Here is a 20881-nt window from a genome sequence, read left to right as displayed (position 1 = left end):
TTTTCTGTATGTCGTAGATCTGACAACTGAGACTTGGAAAGGTAATATAACTTGTCCAAAGTCAAGCAGTTGTCACGTGTGTATGTTTTTGTGTACTTTAACAGATACTTTTGTTGTATTTACTATTTGCCAAGAACTGTTTTAAACAAATTACAAGAATAAAATTATTTTGTTAGTATTATTATTATATCCACTTTATAGATGTGGAAATGGAAGTTTCATGAGGCAACATTAACGTACCTAAGACTACACCTTACAAAGGGATGAAATCAAGATTGGAACCCAGACAGGCTGACTTCCAAGTCCACACTCTTAACTAACATCCTAATCCTTTTGGAAATGGTATTTTAATCCCTTAAACTGTACTTCTTAACTAACTCTTAACTGCTTACATCCATCCTGAATATCCCTTTTAATGTAGGGGACTTTGAACCATCACTTTATCATTTTGTATAATCATTTTTTTTGGTTACATCCACTTCTCATTTCTTTAGAGACTTGGAAAGCCACTTCTTTACTTCCCAAAGTGCTTGGAATATCCATTCATTTGTTCTGAAATCTAAAGGATAATCATCACAGTTTTGCTCTCAGCATGGACATCCTTGCCTGCCATCAAAATTCAAGCCCTTTCACCCACTCTTCCCCTGCCACACACATACAGTTACATATCTTACCATGTACTTTTGTTTATAATAATCTGTGCCTCCTGCTTTCTGAAATATTGATATCTCTTGACTCTTACTTCTGTGCCAGTTATAACCTCAGCTCCATTATAAATGTCTCCTTTATGTCAGAAAACATTCTCAGAGAATGTTCCCTCACCTTCTTTTGTTTCTGAAACCAACTCTCCCCTGACAACAATTCTTCTCTGAAGCTGGTTTATTATTTCTCACCTTACGGTCTCTGAGGTGATGTCACCACTCTGTAGCTTGTTTTTGCTTCTATTACAAATCTTTCTCATGTTCTCTTATAAAAAGCACTCCTTTGTGTCTCACAGTCTCCAGCTGTACATTTTATTGATTTATGGACTCCTTTTAGTATCTTATATAAGTGGCCCGTTCTTCCCCAAAATGCTCAAATGTTTTTAAAACAATATTTAAGTTCCTAGTTATAAATGTGGAAGTCTCACAGTATCTGCATGGACCCTTTGACCAGAACTCCTGGTTTCTAAGCACCCCTTACTACTCTACTCATTAATGTCATATATTGAACATTGCTTCATTGCAAAACACCATTTAGGACCTAGGTTCTTGTCTTCCTCTGAACTCTACTTTTCTCCTTCAGTACTGAGCTAGATCATCAATACAGCCATACTGCACTCAACATTTCTCAATCTCTCTAAATCAAACAACCTTCAAAGTCACTTCTTTAAGGAACTCACATTAGAGCGTACCATTTTCCAACAATACCAGCATCAAATATTTTTGATCTCCAATTATATATGAGAGATACAATAAAATAATTTATTGATGTAATATGATAGACAATTTACTGAGCAGCTTACATCTGTTAACTCTTAATCCTCATCATGAGCTCTATTAATATTTCCTTTTTTTTTTAATGAAGAAAGGAAGCCAAGATTGGTTAAATTACCTGTGCAATTTTTACACCTATGTATAGGATGGAAGCTGGGACTTAAACTCAGAAGAATGTGGCCATAGGGCTCATGTTCTCAACTATATGACTATTGTGCAAGCTTTGTGGTCTAATGAGAAATTCACATAAGTAGAGAAGTCAGTTGTGTTAGATAAATAAACAACTTAATTGCCATTGGAGGTAGCTGTAGTTATAACACAAAGCCTGAAATATAGAAGGCAATCATAAATATTAGCTACCTTTCTTTCCACATTCTTCAGAGTAGCTTCACATAAGGATTATTCGGGACCAAAAGGAGCTAGCAGCAACTATTTAGACACTGAAGAATAGATTTTAAGTGTTTGAAGATTTTAGATGTGCATAATTTAGATCTTCAAATCTACGTGCAGAGATTTATACACACTACATCGTGTCTATGCCAGATGGAAATTTCTCATCCAAGCTCCATTTGTTGAGAACCTGAAACCCAGAGAATGTTTCCTTTGACAAAATCCCAACAGCTCTTAAATCACGTATCTTCAAGGAAAGTAAAAGAGAAGGGACACATTGGAGGCACGAAGGAGAAATATCATTTTGAGAGACAGAATCCCCAGGGAAATTGGGCTGTTCAGCTAAAATGAATTTATTGGTCCCTCGTGATGCCCCCCCCCCTTGCTAACACCATGTATTGTTTACTCTGTTCTTTTATTCCTTGTCCCTGGGAGGAAATTTGGTATTGCACTTGCCTTTTAAATGATTTCAAAACTTCTATTCACTACTTAACTCTTAACTGTTCTGCTTTCTACTGCCTGATCTGCTATCTCTAAGCACCACTTTATGCTGGCACTTTTTTTTTCCCCACAAAGACTCTCACATAGCCCAGAATACCTACAGAAAACAAAGTTTCTTAGCCTGCCATTCAAAGCCCTGAAAATCATAAGATTTCAAACATTTTCCATTTTGTTTCACTAGTACAGAATATAAATTTACCATTGAAATAAGACTTACTTATTCACTTGTTTCTATCTTTCTTTACATTGTTTAATCAGATTACCAAAGCAGAAAGGCTTTTCTTTTTCCTGCTTAGATTCTCTTTGTACAGAGATATGAAATCTCCTGACCATCTAAACTGTGATGGCTTACAATTTGACTTCTTCAGACTAGAACTATATTCCGAATTACAGATTCATCTATATACCTGCCTTATTTGTATATCCACTTCCATGATACTTGGCTGTTTCACCTGCGATAGGTTACCTTGACTCTCTTTACTTTGATTTCCTCCTTTGTCAAATGAGGAGAGGGGTCCCATCTCTCCCACAGGATTGTCCTGAGGATTAAAACATCCAAAGGCTATAAAATGCATCAAAGAGTGTGTGATATATAATGAGTGCTATGTAAGCTACTGCTGTTTTCATGCTTAATGTTGCAGTTGTACTATGTCCAGCCTGTAGTCCTCAGCCATCACCAACAACACACACAAGCATCTTTTTTCCCTCAATCTTCCCTATTTCAACAATACACTACTTCCTACACTCAGTTCCTCTGGCCAAACTTGGATATTATCTTGAGTTTTCATTTTCCCTCACCTTGCACATTTAATTTATCACAAGCTCCTGTCTATCACAACTCAGAAAAACATCTCAAGTCCATTTCCTTCTCTTGTGTTCGACTTCTACCACCACAGGGACATCATCTTCACCTCTCACGTGGACCACTGCCCTAGCTCACTAACAGACTTCTTTTCCACTCTTTTCCATTTCTCTTCATGAAACAGCCAGAGTGATGATTTAAAATATAAATTTAAATTTAGAAAATTCATCCACTGTTTTTAGAATAAAAATCCATACATTTTACCATGGCTTAGAGAATGTTCATAATTTGCTTCTGTGTTTCTCCAGCTTTGTTTGGTTACCATTTTTCCTGAATCTCACTGGATTCTAGGCTCACTGACCTCTTCTCTGTCCCTCTAACATGCAAGGTCTCTCCTACATCTGAGACATTGCATATTGGGTTTCATTTGTTTGGAAAGTGATTTTATACAGTTTTTTATATATCTGCCCACTTTTCGTTATAGCTCATAATTACGTAAGCTCACAATTATTCCCTAATTTCATATAAAATGCCACCTCAGAGAGGATTTGTCTGATCATTTTATCTAGAGTGGACACTCCACATTATGCTTTATCTCATCCTCTTACTTACTGTTTTCATAACACATAGCTCAGTTGTAATGATCTCGTTGATTTTTTGTATACCTTTTAATGTATGCCTTCCCGTCTAGAATATAAGTTCCATTAAGGCAGGAGTCTTGTCTGTCTTACTCACTGCTACATCCCTACCATCCTGCCCTCAATGAATACTTATTGAGTAAACGAAAGACTCATGTGCCTTTTTTAAAAAAACATCCGTTATGCCATTCAACTGACAAAATAATTTCTTATAATGTGTGATGCATTAAAATTTCCCTCAGTTTTAACTTACAATTTACTTTCTTATTCCTCTTCTAGATTCTAAGGCTCCTGATAGCATAGGCTGTTCAGATTTACCATTATATTACCAGTGAGAAACACATGGTCTCATATGTCATGATGCTTATTAGTAAGTGACTAATCAGCAAGTGAATGGCCTGTGTTTGGAGTATGGTGTATGTCATCATCCAACTACTCATTTAATCAATATCCATTAAACACAATCTATGTTAAACAAACTTTAGATCCTGGAGAAATAGAAATGTTTAAGACAGGCATAGCCATGAAGCTTATAGTCTATGGCAGGGTGTCTCAACTACTGCCATTTGGAGCTGGGTGATTCTTTGTTGCGGAGAGCTGTCTTGTGCATTGCAGGTTGTTTGGCAGCATCCCTGGCCTCTATCCACTACATGCCTGTAGTATGCCTCCACCCCTCCCAGGTTTCACAGCCAAAAGTATCTTCAGACATTGCCAGATGTCCCTTGGAGGGCAAAATCACCTCTGGTTGATAACCATTGGTCTAGTAAAAGGGACATATGTTGCTATGTAGGCTGATATGTGTGTAACTACAAATTGTAATCAATGCTATGGAAAAAAGTAAAAAAGTAAAGACTGAAATGTTAGAATATAACTGGGGAGACATTTAAATTGGTGGGTGCAGGTTGTCAGTGGAGTCAATGTTACTGATGATAAACTGATGTTTAGGCTTTGGCCTGTGGGATGAGTAGGATGACAGGTAAAGAGTTGGAAGAAGGTTTCAGGCAGAAGGAATAGCATGAGTGGAGGTCCTTCCTGAAGCATGACGAAGCTTGCTCTATGTGGAGAACTGGTGCATGCCGACTGAGGTGCACAGTATAACGTGAGGGAGCTGGGAAGGTGGGCAGAGGCAAGGTTGTGCAGCGTACTGGGAGCCATTAGGAATTTAGGATTCTATCATTAAGATTAATGGAAAAAAGCTAAAGTTTTAAGCAGCAGTGGTGAAATGGGGGAATCCAAAATAGACCTGGATTTCTCCAAACCAAATTTTGTGATTGCATAATGGAGAAGGAGGCTATTACTGGAATTAGGGTGAGAGACGATGCTGATTTAATCTGGAGGAATGGTGTTGGACATTGAGAAATGTGGACGGCTGATAAAATCACCTTGCTTGTAAGGATTAAGAGAGGGGTGGATTCATATGCTTCCCAAGGGGAGATATCCTCTAATGGGAAGGTATTCTGTGTTGGGAATACCAAGGTGATGTTTCCTTAGGAAGCTTTGGAGCATGTTTCTCTACTTCTTTCCCACTCAGTCCAGCTCCTGAGTCAGTCTAAAGGTTTCTCTCTTGCAAACATCACAAATGGTCCCCACTCTTCTCCCTCTTTCTTCTTCTGCCTGAGGTCTGAGCATGTGGGTAGGTGCTCAGTGTGGAAAGGGGGTGGGGCAAGTCAAGCAGACTGAGTCCCGGAGTCCAGACCCCTGAAGTACAAATGATCACAAGGAAAATTGTGGGTTGTTTCCTTGTTTCCTCGGGGCCGTTCACCTGCTTTGAGGGGTGCAGTTAATTAGCAATGCGGGCGCAAGCTGACAGCTTCAGAAGGGAGGAATAATGCAGTGGGAGGGGAGGGAAGACAGTCTTGCTGGGGAAGTTGTTTCTGATTTATAAATACACCTGATTATTACGGCGCCACCCGTTTGTGATTTCATAGTTAAGGGTCTGTCCATTGTCCTCATTCAAACCCCTTGTTTTCACAGATTTCCAACACAATGAACAAAATTCACTCCAGCTTCATACACAGCATACAAACCAAGTCTTGTTTTCAGACATTTAAAAAAATTGATTAGACTCTCATTCACAAGGAAATAAGGACAGGTGACTGAATTAGCTCAGCTACAAATTATTTATAATGCTTTTGTTTGTTTTTAAGCACAGGCCACATAGTGTCTTTATTGGAATGGACACTAAGAATCACGTGCTTCAGCCCTCTTGTTAAAAGATGGGTACACTGAGGCTCACTACTGAGATTTTAGAAAATGCTTTCATTGATGTTTACATCCATCCAACAGGCATTTTTTGGGACAGTTGTTTAGCTTTGGGAATTGGGCCAGGAAAGGAGCAGGCAGAAAAAAAGAGTATGCCTTGGAGTAACTTAAAATTTGGAGGAATACAAATTGAATCATTACAACCACGGTAAAAACCCCAAACAAACACACCAAACCCAAATACAGAGATGTGTATGAAGTGTTGTGAGAGTGTCAGAGAGAAAAGTGATGGGCATCCAAGAAAGGAAAAAGAAAAACAACCACGGTAAAAACCCCAAACAAACACACCAAACCCAAATACAGAGATGTGTATGAAGTGTTGTGAGAGTGTCAGAGAGAAAAGTGATGGGCATCCAAGAAAGGAAAAAAAAAAAAAAAAAAAAAACACAAAACAAAGATTTGAAGGAAGAAAAGAAAGAAGAAAGGGAAAGTGAGAGTAATCCATTTCTGTTTCTATAGTATTGAACCCAAAGTAGTAATAGTGAGGAAGAATTTGAATTTTCAGCCTGTTTTGATGAAGAAACTTAACTATTTCATAGAAGTCATGGGGGATTGGAAATGAGCAGGGAACTTACCCAGAACAGAATTCAGGTCTCCCTCCTTCCCTCTCCCCAAGAAGCACAGATCAGACAATTTTTTTTTTTTCCTTTACTGTAACCCAGCCAACCCCTGGAAGAAGAGGGAAACCACTTTAGTTGTTACTAATTATTTGAACTTAGTTTATATCCAGCATCATTCTAATATTTCACCAAGGGCAATTTTGAGAAGAAAAAATAAGGTTTTTTTAAAATTAAGAGTGTTATAGCCATGAAGCCTGGTGAGGCTAGAGAGGGATATTTTAAAAGTCTGAATATCAGGGAGGTGTTCAGAACTGAGAAAATAGCCCCCAGCTGGGATGGCTTTCCACAAAGAAATGAGCATAGAAGTGGGCACAGGAATGTCTGGAAAGTCTATGATTTGTGCTTAGCATCTTTGTTGGCTCCACATCCTTGACAGCTGGTGGCTCCTCTCTTATGAAACTAGGATGTTTGCAACTCAGAAACCTGCTTCTTTTTCTAGTTAGGTATTTACACTTCCCATATGAACACCTTATTCAATTAACATCAATCACCTTTACTATCCAAAAGCCAAGAAGGAAAATGATACCCAGTCCATGAGCTTTACTCTGGTAGCCTTGGTCTAACTTGTAAAGAGGTCTCCTTATAAAACCCCTAGAGATGACAACAGATTAAAGGGAAACCTTGGACATCATGTGGGGAAGAGCTCCCTCACTTGAACTTAGAGACAGGAGGCTGAACTGAGAATGCCAGAGTACCTGAGACAGCGGGGAAAGTTAGAATTATTGCAACTGTTACCATCAACCAAGCTCTTATTATGTGCAAGGCACTGTGTTCGTCATTACAAGCATTATCTTATCCAGTAGTCTTAAATTCCTTTTTTATCCTAATCATATACTTAAGAAAACTGAGATGCACAGAGAATAAATTTCCTGAAGGTCATATGCCTACTTAGCGGTAGATAATTCAAATTGACTGTTCAACTTCAACATCAGTATTTTTTTCATTTTCTTTGCTGTAACTTATTCTTCCAGTATCATTATATTTACTCTGTAAAATGAGAAAATTGAGTATCCTTGTGTCTTATTTCTTAGTCTTTGTTATAAGGGCTTCTCTTTTCCTAGATCAGTGATTTCCCAAAGTGTTTTCCTTAGAACATCTGTTCAAAAGGATATTAATAACCATTCCATTTGAAGTTGGAGTAGGTGAAAAGGTATCTGTGATCAAAAAAGCTTAAAACATGGTAGAGTAAGGAATCACATTTTTGTAACTGAAGGATTCCTCAGAACATTTAAAATTCTAAAGTGAACGGAACATCTGTAGAAGAGTTAGAGGCTGAGAATGTAAAATGTGACATTAGCAAACATATTTGAGTCCACAGAATCATTTTAAAAAATCATTTCGTATACTTATGACATTTATTTTCTGTGGAATACATTTAGGGACAAACTGGCACAAAGGATCGAGTCCACATTTATTAGCCCAGTCTGTCACTACTTTTCCTTCAAACTCCAGCCCTTGCCCACCTCTCTTCCCCAAACCTTCCCTTGGCACACACAAATACTCCTTGACATAGCGCTCCTTCTTTTATTCTCAACTCTCCCCAACACAAACCACAAAGGACCTCTGAGTTCATTGAAAACACTGGACTGTTTATCATGCCCAGGTGTTTTCACAGAATGCAACTGCTTCCTAGACTGCCTTCTAAAACTTCCATTACCATCTCTGTAACAAGTGTGGATTCAGCTATCCATGTCTCTACTCAACTGCCACCTCCTCTTGAACCCAGCTTTGAGAAAAGTTTACAACACTATCTCAGCCCTTCCCTTTCCCCAGTGTGCATTTCTTTATATCTTAGTAACACACCAATGAAGACCTTAACTCTGCTGGGAATTAAGGGCTTGGATTAATCGCTGACCTCTTGAGGGCTACTGGTCCAGATCCCACATACATTCTGGAAAGCAGTTTCTGCATATAAAAGCATTAGAGACTACAATCCTGCAGCCTGTGGAACAAAAACCACATTCACAGAAAGACAGACAAGATGAAAAGGCAGAAAGCTATGTACTGGTGAAGGAACAAGATAAACCCACAGAACAACAACTAAATGAAGTGGAAATAGACAACCTTCCAGAAAAAAGAATTCAGAATAATGATAGTGAAGATGATACAGGACCTCGGAAAAAGAATGGAGGCAAAGATCGAGAAGATGCAAGAAATGTTTAACAAAGACCTAGAAGAATTAAAGAAAAAACAAACAGAGATGAACAATACAATAACTGAAATGAAAACTACACTAGAAGGAATAAATAGCAGAATAACTCAGGCAGAACAACGGTTAAGTGACCTGGAAGACAGAATGGTGGAATTCACTGCTGTGGAACAGAATAAAGAAAAAAGAATGCAAAGAAATGAAGACAGCCTAAGAGACCTCTGGGACAACATTAAACGCAAGAACATTCACATCATAGGGGTCCCAGAAGGAGGAGAGAGAGAAAGGACCTGAGAAAATATTTGAAGAGATAATAGTTGAAAACTTCCCTAACATGGGAAAGGAAACAGCCACCCAAGTCCAGGAAGCACAGAGAGTCCCATACAGGATAAACCCAAGGAGAAACATGCTGAGACACATAGCAATCAAATTGGCAAAAATTAAAGACAAAGAAAAATTATTGAAAGCAGCAAGGGAAAAACAAAAAACAACATACAAGGGAACTCCCATAAGGTTAACAACTGATTTCTCAGCAGAAACTCTACAAGCCAGAAGGGAGTGGCATGATATACTTAAAGTGATGAAAGGGACGAACCTACAACCAAGATTACTCTACCCGGCAAGGATCTCATTCAGATTCGATGGAGAAATTAAAAGCTTTACAGACAAGCAAATGCTAGGAGAATTCAGCACCACCAAACCAGCTCTCCAAGAAATGCTAAAGGAACTTCTCTAGGTGGGAAACACAAGAGAAGAAAAGGACCTACAAAAACAAATGCAAAACAATTAAGAAAATGGTCATAGGAACATACATATCGATAATTACCTTAAACGTGAATGGATTAAATGCTCCAACCAAAAGACACAGGCTTGCTAAATGGATACAAAAAAAGACCCATCTCTATGCTGTCTACAAGAGACCCACTTCAGACCTAGGGACACATACAGAGAGAAAGTGAGGGGATGGAAAAAGATATTCCATGCAAATGGAAATCAAAAGAAAGCTGGAGTAGCGATACTCATATCACATAAAATAGACTTTAAAATAAAGAATGTTACAAGAGACAAGGAAGGACACTACATAATGATCAAGGGATCAATCCAAGAAGATATAACAATTATAAATATACATGCACCCAACATAGGAGCACCTCAATACATAAGGCAACTGCTAACAGCTATAAAAGAGGAAATCGACAGTAACACAATAATAGTGGGGGACTTTAACACCTCACTTACACCAATGGACAGATCATCTAAAATGAAAATAAATAAGGAAACAGAAGCATTCAATGACACAATAGACCAGGTAGATTTAATTGACATTTATAGGACATTCCATCCAAAAATAGCAGATTACACTTTCTCCTCAAGTGTGCACAGAACGTTCTCTAGGATAGATCACATCTTGGGTCACAAATCAAGCCTCAGTAAATTTAAGAAAATTGAAATCCTATCACGCATCTTTTCTGACCACAACGCTATGAGATTAGAAATGAATTACAGGAGAAAAAACGTAAAAAACACAAACACATGGAGGCTAACCTATATGTTACTAAATAAACAGGAGATTACTGAAGAAATCAAAGAGGAAATCAAAAAATACCTAGAGACAAATGAAAATGAAAACACAATGATCCAAAACCTACGGGATGCAACAAAAGCAGTTCTAAGAGGAAAGTTTATAGCTATACAAGCCTACCTCAAGAAACAAGAAAAATCTCAAATAAACAATCTAACCTTACACCTAAAGGAACTAGAGGAAGAAGAACAAACAAAACCCAAAGTTAGCAGAAGGAAAGAAATCATAAAGATCAGAGCAGAAATAAATGAAATAGAAACAAAGAAAACAATAGCAAAGATCAATGAAACTAAAAATTGGCCCTTTGAGAAGATAAACAAAATTGATAAACCATTAGCCAGACTCATCAAGAAAAAGAGAGAGAGGACTCAAATCAATAAAATTAGAAATGAAAAAGGAGAAGTTACAACAGACACCACAGAAATACAAAGCATCCTAAGAGACTACTACAAGCAACTCTATGCCAATAAAATGGACAACCTGGAAGAAATGGACAAATTCTTAGAAAGGTATAACCTTCCAAGTCTGAACCAGGAAGAAATAGAAGATATGAACAGGCCAATCACAAGTAATGAAATTGAAACTGTGATTAAAAATCTTCCAACAAAAGTCCAGAACCAGATGGCTTCACAAGTGAATTCTATCAAACCTTCAGAGAAGAGCTACCACCCATCCTTCTCGAGCTTTTCCAAAAAATTGCAGAGGAAGGAACATTCCCAAACTCATTCTATGAGGCCACCACCACCCTGATACCAAAACCAGACAAAGATACTACAAAAAAAGAAAATTAAAGACCAGTATCAATCATGAATATAGATGCAAACATCCTCAACAAAATACTAGCAAACAGAATCCAACAATACACTTAAAGGATCATACACCATGATCAAGTGGGATTTACCCCAGGGATGCAAGGATTCTTCAATATATGCAAATCAATCAATGTGAAACACCATATTAACAAATTGAAGAATAAAAAACAATTGATCATCTCAATAGATGCAGAAAAAGCTTTTGACAAAATTCAACACCCATTTATGATAAAAACTCTCCAGAAAGTGGGCATAGAGGGAACCTACCTCAACATATTAAAGGCCGTATATGACAAACCCACAGCAAACATCATTCTCAATGGTGAAAAACTGAAAGCATTTCCTCTAAGATCAGGAACAAGACAAGGATGTCCACTCTCACCACTGTTATTCAACATAGTTTTGGACGTCCTAGCCACGGCAATCAGAGAAGAAAAAGAAATAAAAGGAATACAGATTGGAAAAGAAGAAGTAAAACTGTCACTGTTTGCAGATGACATGATACTATACATAGAGAATCCTGAAGATGCCACCAGAAAACTACTAGAGCTAATCAATGAATGTGGTAAAGTTGAAGGATACAAAATTAACGCACGGAAATCTCATGCATTCCTATACACTAATGATGAAAAATCTGAAAGAGAAATTAAGGAAACACTCCCATTGACCATTGCAACAAAAAGAATAAAATACCTAGGAATAAACCTACCTAGGGAGACAAAAGACATCTATGCAGAAAACTATAAGACAGTGATGAAGGAAATTAAAGGTGATACCAACAGATGGAGAGATATACCACATTCTTGGGTTGGAAGAATCAATATCGTGAAAATGACTATACTACCCAAAGTAATCTACAGATTCAGTGCAATCCCTATCAAGTTACCAATGGCATTTTTTATGGAACTAGAACAAAAAATCTTAAAATTTGTATGGAGACACAAAAGACCCTGAATAGCCAAAGCAGTCTTGAGGGAAAAAAGCAGAGCTGGAGGAATCAGACTTCCTGACTACAGACTATACTACACAGCTACAGTAATCAAGACAATATGGTACTGGCACAAAAACAGAAACAGAGATCAGTGGAACAGGATAGAAAGCCCAGAGATAAACCCACATACCTATGGTCAACTAATCTATGACAAAGGAGGCAAGGATATACAATGGAGAAAAGACAGTCTCTTCAATAAGTGGTGCTGGGAAAACTGGACAGCTTACATGTAAAAGAATGAAATTAGAACACTCCCTAACACCATACACAAAAATAAACTCCAAATGGATTAGAGACCTAAATGTAAGACTGGACACTATAAAACTCTTACAGGAAAACATAGGAAGAACACTCTTTGACATAAATCACAGCAAGATCTTTTCTGATCCACCTCCTAGAGTAATGGAAATAAAAACAAAAATAAACAAATGGGACCTAATGAAACTTCAAAGCTTTTGCACAGCAAAGGAAACCATAAACAAGACGAAAAGACAACCCTCAGAATGGGAGAAAGTATTTGCAAACGAATCAACAGACAAAGGATTAATCTCCAAAATATATAAACAGCTCATGCAGCTCAATATCAACAAAACAAACAACCCAATCCAAAGATGGGCAGAAGACCTAAATAGTCGTTCCTCCAAAGAAGACATACAGATGGCCAAGAAGCACATGAAAAGCTGCTCAACATCACTAATTATTAGAGAAATGCAAATCAAAAGTACAATGAGGTATCACCTAACACCAGTTAGAATGGGCATCATCAGAAAATCTACAAACAACAAATGCTGGAGAGGGTGTGGAGAAAAGGAAACCCTCTTGCACTGTTGGTGGGAATGGAAATTGATACAGCCACTATGGAGAACAGTATGGACGTTCTTTAAATAACTACAAATAGAATTACTATATGATTCAGCAATCCCACTACTGGGCATATACCCATAATTCAAAAAGAGAAAACCATAATTCAAAAAGACACATGCACCCCAATGTTCATTGCAGCACTATTTATAATAGCCAGGTCATGGAAGCAACCTAAGTGTCCATCGGCAGACAAATGGATAAAGAAGATGTGGTACATGTATACAATGGAATATTACTCAGCCATAAACAGGAACGAAACTGGGTCATTTGTTGAGATGCGGATGGATCTAGAGACTGTCATACAGAGTGAAAATAAGTCAGAAAGAGAAAAACAAATATTGTATATTAATGCCTATATGTGGAACCTAGAAAAATGGTACAGATGAACTGGTTTGCAAGGCAGCAATTGAGACACAGATGTAGAGAACAAACATCTGGACACCAAGTGGGGAAAGGGGCGGGGGGTCGGTATGGTGGTGTGATGAATTGGGTGATTTGGATTGACATGTATACATTGATGTGTATAAAATGGATGACTAATAAGGGCCTGCTGTATAAAAAAATAATTAAAATTAAATTTAAAAAAGAGCCTTAGAGTATTAGAAGTGCTAAGGATGCAAGTGAAGTCTAATTAGATTCTTGTTATCTCATTGCCATCAAACACAGGACACTTTATAACCCTATAACCCACCCATTATGATCATAGCTGACCTATTCTCCAAATTTAATCCTATCCACATAACCTTGTCCGCAGACTAATGCTAAACTAGACATTATATCACCAAACCAATCCCAGCCTCATAACTCATTGGCCCATTAAATACTTCTAATCATTCCTTTATAAAACATAACCCACCCATACAACCCTATAACCTTTCTAATGGATTCAGAACCAGCCAATTACCAAACTTGATCTCATCTGCATAGTTCCTCTCACCTCTTAATGAGCTCTAACTGGCCCTGTAAGTTTGAGCATTAACAAAAGCTATTTCATTCAATTTGTGGCCTTTTGTTTGATTTTTTTAAATATCAAGTACGGTACTGTTTTTTAAGTCCATTTTTTTCCAACTCATCCAACTCTCTTTTTTCCTGCTTGAGAAAATTAGAATATTCCTTGCCATTATAGTTCATTATCTTTCCCAAAAGAATTTGAGAGAAGTAATATAAAATATGTATTTTTTCGTGTTCTACCATTACATTTTCATTCTCAATTGGATTTAATGGAGGCATTTTCATGTGTGACTGAGGACAGGCCCTGAATTATTTATTTTAGTGGATTTATAAGAAGCCGATTTTAGGGTTGCACATAGACCCACAGGTCTTTCCATATGGGATTAGACGGAACTGAACTAAGAGTATTCCTTGAGAAATATTCCTTCCACTAAGTTATCATAACAAACCTGATATAGCTAAGAAAAAGGAAAAGAAGAAAAAGCAGATGGCAAGTTAGTATCCTTGTTGAAAACTCTATTTTCCTAGAATTTGCATTAAAACTATGGATTTCCACTTAGGAGGCTGGGGGTTACCATGGGCTCTTTTTGTTCATTTATTCATGTGACAAACGTTTACTGAGTGCCAGCCTTCTGTTAACGGGGCTGTGTGAGCTTGGGGCAAAGGAGTCTCACTCAGCTAAATCCGTAGCACATCCTTATTACATGACCATGTTTTTTATCTTGTCTGGATTTCGTGGGGGGTTATGTGCATAGATGTAAATATTTGATTATTTGATGATGCACGTATTGGTGTATAGTAAATTAACATATATAAAATTCAGCCGTGCAGCAAGTATTCATCCAGGGCTGTTGCCAACTAACATACCCAGTGCCCTGAAGAGAAGGTATCACCTTCAGCTGAGGGAAGTAGTCCTAAGGGAGCTCAGTAAACTTGCTCAACGTCTCACAAGCCGCTGTGGTAGAATTTGAATCCAGGTCTCTCTGACTTAAAAGGCCAAGTTCCTTCTCCATCTCATACTACCTGTCACGCAGAGTTGCCTCAGAGACATTCGTCTATCTGTTCCAAATTCCTTATATTGTAACTGAGGAAACTAAGTCTAGAGAAGAGAGGTCATTTGCTCTAGGTTTCATAGCTACCACTGTACAAAATCTAGAGAAATATGGAGAAGATAGTTGCCCTATAGACACAGCATCCTAGCAATTCAGATTGGCTCTGTCCCCGAGCACAACAAGAAGGGAGAGTAAATACCCCATCACCCAGCCCCAGCAAATGGCCCTTCTGGCATTGATTCACTGAGGCATAGGCCTCCTGAGGGAAGAATGCGTTGTTCATCCTGCTGGCCCAGCCACATTATGCTTATGGATATGAAGACCCACACATCAAAATTAGCATTTGTGCAAATGAGCACACAATCCCTTCAGGCCTGCTGTGTCCCTTTAATAGGCCCATCTTTCAATTATGAAGTGACGATCAGTCAGTGTTCTTCCATTATCTCATTATTTTTGTTTCGCTGGCAGTATAGAAGGGTTTTGTTTTTTTTTCTTCCACTTGAAGCCAGGACCATCAACATGAGATGGTTATTGAACCAACAGAGGGATAAAAGGACATTTTAAAGTCTTACTTATCCTTAGAATAGGAACATCTTTGATATATTCATGAGTAAGAATTTAAAAAATCCATATTTAAGACTCCACCTTCTTGAGTAGAATCTCAAGGAGCTACTGATTGACCTAATTAATTCCACCTTTCATTGCTCAAGGGATTATAGATGTTAAGTATTTCAGTTTGAGATTTTAGATATCAGGCAACTTACCCTTTCCCCTATATCATTTACCTCTTTTGCCACATCCTTAACAGGTCATCACACAGACTTGGCTTGATCAGATCTCGCTTTGGGGAACTCACTACCTCACAAGGCAGTGCCTTTCTTCAGCAGCATTCATCATAAGGTTATTCCTTCTCAAATCAAAATTGGAACCTTAATCTTCCAACAGTTGGTTTCTCTTCCGTGCCTGCAGAAATAAATGCAACCACTCTTCCATTAAAAAGTACTTAAAATATTTAAAGATGTAACCATAACCTCATTTTCAATGCATATTAGGCAACTTTAATGATTTTTTCCTCTTTATTAAATGCCCAGTACACTCAATACAATGTGGTATGGCTCACTAATATTTATTCATATAAAATCAGGCAAATTACCAAAGTATCTTGTGCATGAGAATGGGCTTGTGTACATGTACAGTCTGGGAGAGCTAGTCAACTCTCAACTGCCCCCATTCTGTAACCAGATGCCATCAAGCAATGCTCTAGTTGACTTGGAACAATCTGTAATTGAGATTACTAAAGAAAGTATCTGCATAACTTGCCCTCTATTTAAGAACATTTTTTAGAAGTAGTTTCAAACTTACAGAAATTTGCAACAATAGTAGAAAGATTATTTTTTAACTCCCTGCAGCACTTGAGAGGGAGTTGTGAACATAGTGTCCCATCACCCTGAAAACATCAGTGAGTAAGTCCTATGAACATGAACTTTATCCAACGTCACTGCAATACAACCTCCAAAATTAAGAAATTAATACTGGTGTATTACTAACACCTAATTTAAAAAACCCTTTCCAAGTATCTCTAATTTCCGTAAATGTCCTTTATAGCAAAAAGGTCCATTCCAGAATCACATGTCACATTTAATTGTCATACATTTTTTGTATCCTTTCATCAGGACGGGTTCCTCAGCTGTCCTAGTCTTCAACGACTTGGATACTTTCTAATATCACAGGCCAATTAATTTGTGGACTGTCACTCAATATGAATGTTTGGCATTTCTTCATGATCAGGTTTAGATTATAGATTTTCTGGCAAAAACACAAAATTGGAGACAGTGTTTTTCACATTGTATCCTATCAAGTGGTACATAGTTTCAGTTTGTCCCCCTACGGGTGATGTAAACTTTGATCACCTGATTAGGGTTGTGTCTACAAGGTTTCTCCACTGTACAGTTAGTTCTGTAATTAATAAGTATTATGTGAGGAGTTATTTTGAAACTAGGTGAATATTCTATTCCTTATCAAACTCCCACCCTCTAGTTTCAGCACCATTAATGCTGGTTGGAGAAATTAATTACTATGGTTACCCAATGGTGATTTTTCTATCACCATTGTTCCTTCTCCATTTATTAGGTGGCATTCTAGTACAAGGAAAAGTGTTTTATTCTTCCCATTTATTTCTGTATATTAGAATGGACTCATGGGTCCCTTCTTTATTCAATGGGTTATAATACATCACAACTTCTAACTGAATTGGAAGCCTAGCTCATTCCAGTGGGAGGTCCTTCCGGCTGGTTTCTGTGCCTTTTTTACCCGTCCACATTATGCTTCGTATTCACCTTCTTTCCGGTGCACCAAGCTGTATCAGGCTCATCTCGAACTTTAGTCCCCACAACCCTGAAATCAGCAATTTCTCTCAGGATTCCTGGTTCCTTTTAGTGGAGAATATTTTGTAGACAAAGATCTGGGTGTCAGATGTGTTCATTGTTGTGAGGTGCCACTGTTCCCAGGCCTTCTCAGTGGACAGCCTCACCCATTCAGGCTCCAGTAGGAGCCTCTTAGGCATTGACCTCCTTCTCTGAGGGATGCAAACCTTGATAAAGCTCACCTAATGGCTTTTGCATTAAGTGATTTAGGAGGGAGTGGATGAAGGAAAACAGAAGGAAGGAAAGAAGGCAACAAAGGGAAGGGGGGAAGAAGGAAGGAAGGAAAGCTCTCCTATTCAAGTTTAATTTTACTACAATTTCTGCATGAAACAGACAGCGTGAATAGTTTTTGACAGAGAAAAAGTAGGGATGAATCAGTCAGTATTCTCATGCTGAACATAGGGGTCTTAAATTAACCATTACTACTGTTTATAGTAAACTTTTGGCTGCCATTGTGTTTGTTTCATAATGTGTGACCTCATTTCAAAGGAGTTTTTCCCCCCTTGATGCCCTGGTGTCCCGCGGATAACTGCCAGGACATGTCAAAAAATAAATAAACCTGACATCGCTACGAACTTTGCTCTTGATGAACTTTGTCTTGGAAATACTTGTTTGCCAATGGCACTCTTAAAATGTGGCATCATAAACTGCACATATATGTGTGTGTTTCTCTAAGAATAATATGATGCTATTATAACTACACTACAGTGAATGCTGCCCTTTCTAGCACTACAGTGAATGCTGCCCTTCCTAACAACATGACCAAGTACTATATTAGCAGCTTTCTATATGTAACAGAATGTTAGAATGGAAATTTTGACTGAGGCATATTCTAAAATGAGATTCTAGACCAAGAAGCAAACATGTCAAAATAGTGGATAATAACCTGACACCTTTTCAACCCTTATCTCTCATTAGGGGTACAAGACAGTAATCAATTGGAGAGTGAAGAAAGAATTCTGGAAACAGCACTGCATATGCTTTAAGGGTACAGTTGGGGAGGGTGTCCCTGTTCACATCACATCAAGACATGGACTTTAGGGAAACTATTTGAAGAGCTTATTGAATATTCCTCTTGCATTCTACTGTCTGAGTCATGGCTGAGAAATGTAAAATTCAAAAGCCTGGATAAAGTGATCAGGGACAATTGTGGTTTTAGAAATAACTATCCTTCCTGTCTGATAGAGCAAAGTATGTATGGCCTTTACCCTAAACCAGATATAAGCCATGCAATAAAGAACACTGGTTTAGAGTTATCTAGAATTGTCTAAGAGGTTTGCATGGATGGACATGAGGACCACGGTATAGCTGAAGACAGTGGGCTGAGTAGCAAGAGGTAGGTTGGCATAGAGACGCATCACAAAAATGCAGGTGAGAGATACTCAAGAGTTGGGGGTGGTAGTGCCAGAAGGACCCACGATGGACATGGATAGCATGAAACATCTTTCAGGCACAAAGAGCACTGAAGCTACGTCCCCAGCCAGTGTCAGTCAAGGAGGAACTTTCCTATTGACTCCCTTTCCTCCCCTCCAACCCTTACTCTGATCATAGATCCCAGGGTCTTTGGAATGAATGAAGCAGATGCTGTCGACATACCCTTTTGCCTCTACAGGGTGTGAGACTGAAGCATACCTAGAAGGAAGGGGTGGGGGAGAAGCTTTAGTTTTATATCAAGTTCCAGGTTGTGAGGATTGTATGGGACAGGGCATATTAATTATTAAATTGAGACAGAGTTTTATAACTTAGTTACCTCAAAACTTTTTCTGTGGTGACCAGAGTAGATGAGGTGCCTGTCTGAGAGCATGGAAGCACCTCATGTACTAGAATGGATTGTAAGTTGCTTTACGGTCACATCTCACAAGACATACTTGATCAATGAAATATAAAATATACATCGTGTCACTGAGTCTGCACAGAGACATCCCAATTTTCTAGATGAGGCAAACAACTCTCAGAAAGGCAAATAGCTTTTATTCAGAATCGCACAGCTCTTTAGGCAGAAAAAGGATTTGAATTTATGTTTAACTAGAACTTAAATCCGAGTTCTTAACTATCGGGAGCCTTGTGAATTTGTGTCATCCATGCACAGATAAATACGTGGACACTTCATCAAGTTTTGCTGTGAGGATTTGAGACAGAAATCCATGAGACACAAGCCCTTTAGAAGCTGAGAAAGCCCTCTCTTCCTATGAACAGAAAACAAACAACAAAAACAAACAAGAGCCATCTTGTTTAAGGAGCTCTTAGCCCTACTTAATAAGGAAATGTTCAACAGATTAGGAAATCTAAAGCTACTATATTTATATGTAACATATCCCAATTTTTAAATTTAGATGTCCTTTAAAAAAATGCATCATTGAAATGCGCGTGCACCACCTCCTTCGCTTCCCAATCAATCAGTAAACCCAATTATATTAACAACAACCACGAAAAACAACTGAGCATTCATCCTCTTACTCAAACGAGACTCAGGTTTTCAGTATCCTGTACTCTCCATCTAATTTCCACCTTCACAGCTTGCTTTCTCTTCCTTCCTCCTTCCTCCCTCCTTTCCTCTCTTCCTCCATCCTTCCTTTCCTGCCCTTCCCTTTTTCTTCCTTTCTTTTTTTCCATCCCCATGCCATGCAAACATAAGAATTTTTTTGGAGAAAGACAGAGAAAGCTCTTTTATTCCACTTGGAAAATAATGTTAATAGTGATTATTCAATAATATTTAGAAAGTACCTACTTAGGTGATGGCAAAAATCTCTAAATATTGTGCCTACTTTCAAAACACAAGCCTTTAGGGAATTCCCTGGTGGCGCAGTGGTTAAGAATCTGCCTGCCAATGCAGGGAACACAGATTCGGTCCGAGAAGATCCCACATGCCACGGAGCAACAAAGCCTCTGTGCCACAACTACTGAGGCTGCGCTCTACAGCCCGTGAGCCACAACTACTGAGCCCATGTGCCACAACTACTGAAGCCCGTGAACCTAGGGCCCGTGCTCCGCAACAGGAGAAGCCACCGCAATGAAAGGCCCGCACACCGCAACGAAGAGTAGCCCCGGCTCACCGCAACTATAGAAAGCCAGTGCACAGCAACAAAGACCCAACGCAGTCAAAAATAAATATATTAATTAAAAACAAAACACAAGCCTTTATAGATACTAAATGGTGTAACGTGTGTACCTGGTACACGTAGTATTGGAAAACGTGGAGCCTCCTCTCCACATATGCATGTGAACTTATATTTCTATCACACCCATCCTTCAATGGCAAGTTTGTCTCCTGTTCTCCCTGAGGCCTTCTCTAGTAAGTACTGCCCACAGAAATTAGTCTCCCTCTTGATATTCCTTCTCATTCTTTTTTTTTTTTTTTTTTTTTTTTTT

The sequence above is a fragment of the Lipotes vexillifer genome, unplaced genomic scaffold (genome assembly GCF_000442215.2).
Source record: "Lipotes vexillifer unplaced genomic scaffold, Lipotes_vexillifer_v1.1 scaffold230, whole genome shotgun sequence".
NCBI lineage: Eukaryota > Metazoa > Chordata > Mammalia > Artiodactyla > Lipotidae > Lipotes > Lipotes vexillifer.
The sequence above is the reverse complement of the archived record's forward strand: the minus strand, read 5'-3'. Positions refer to the sequence as shown.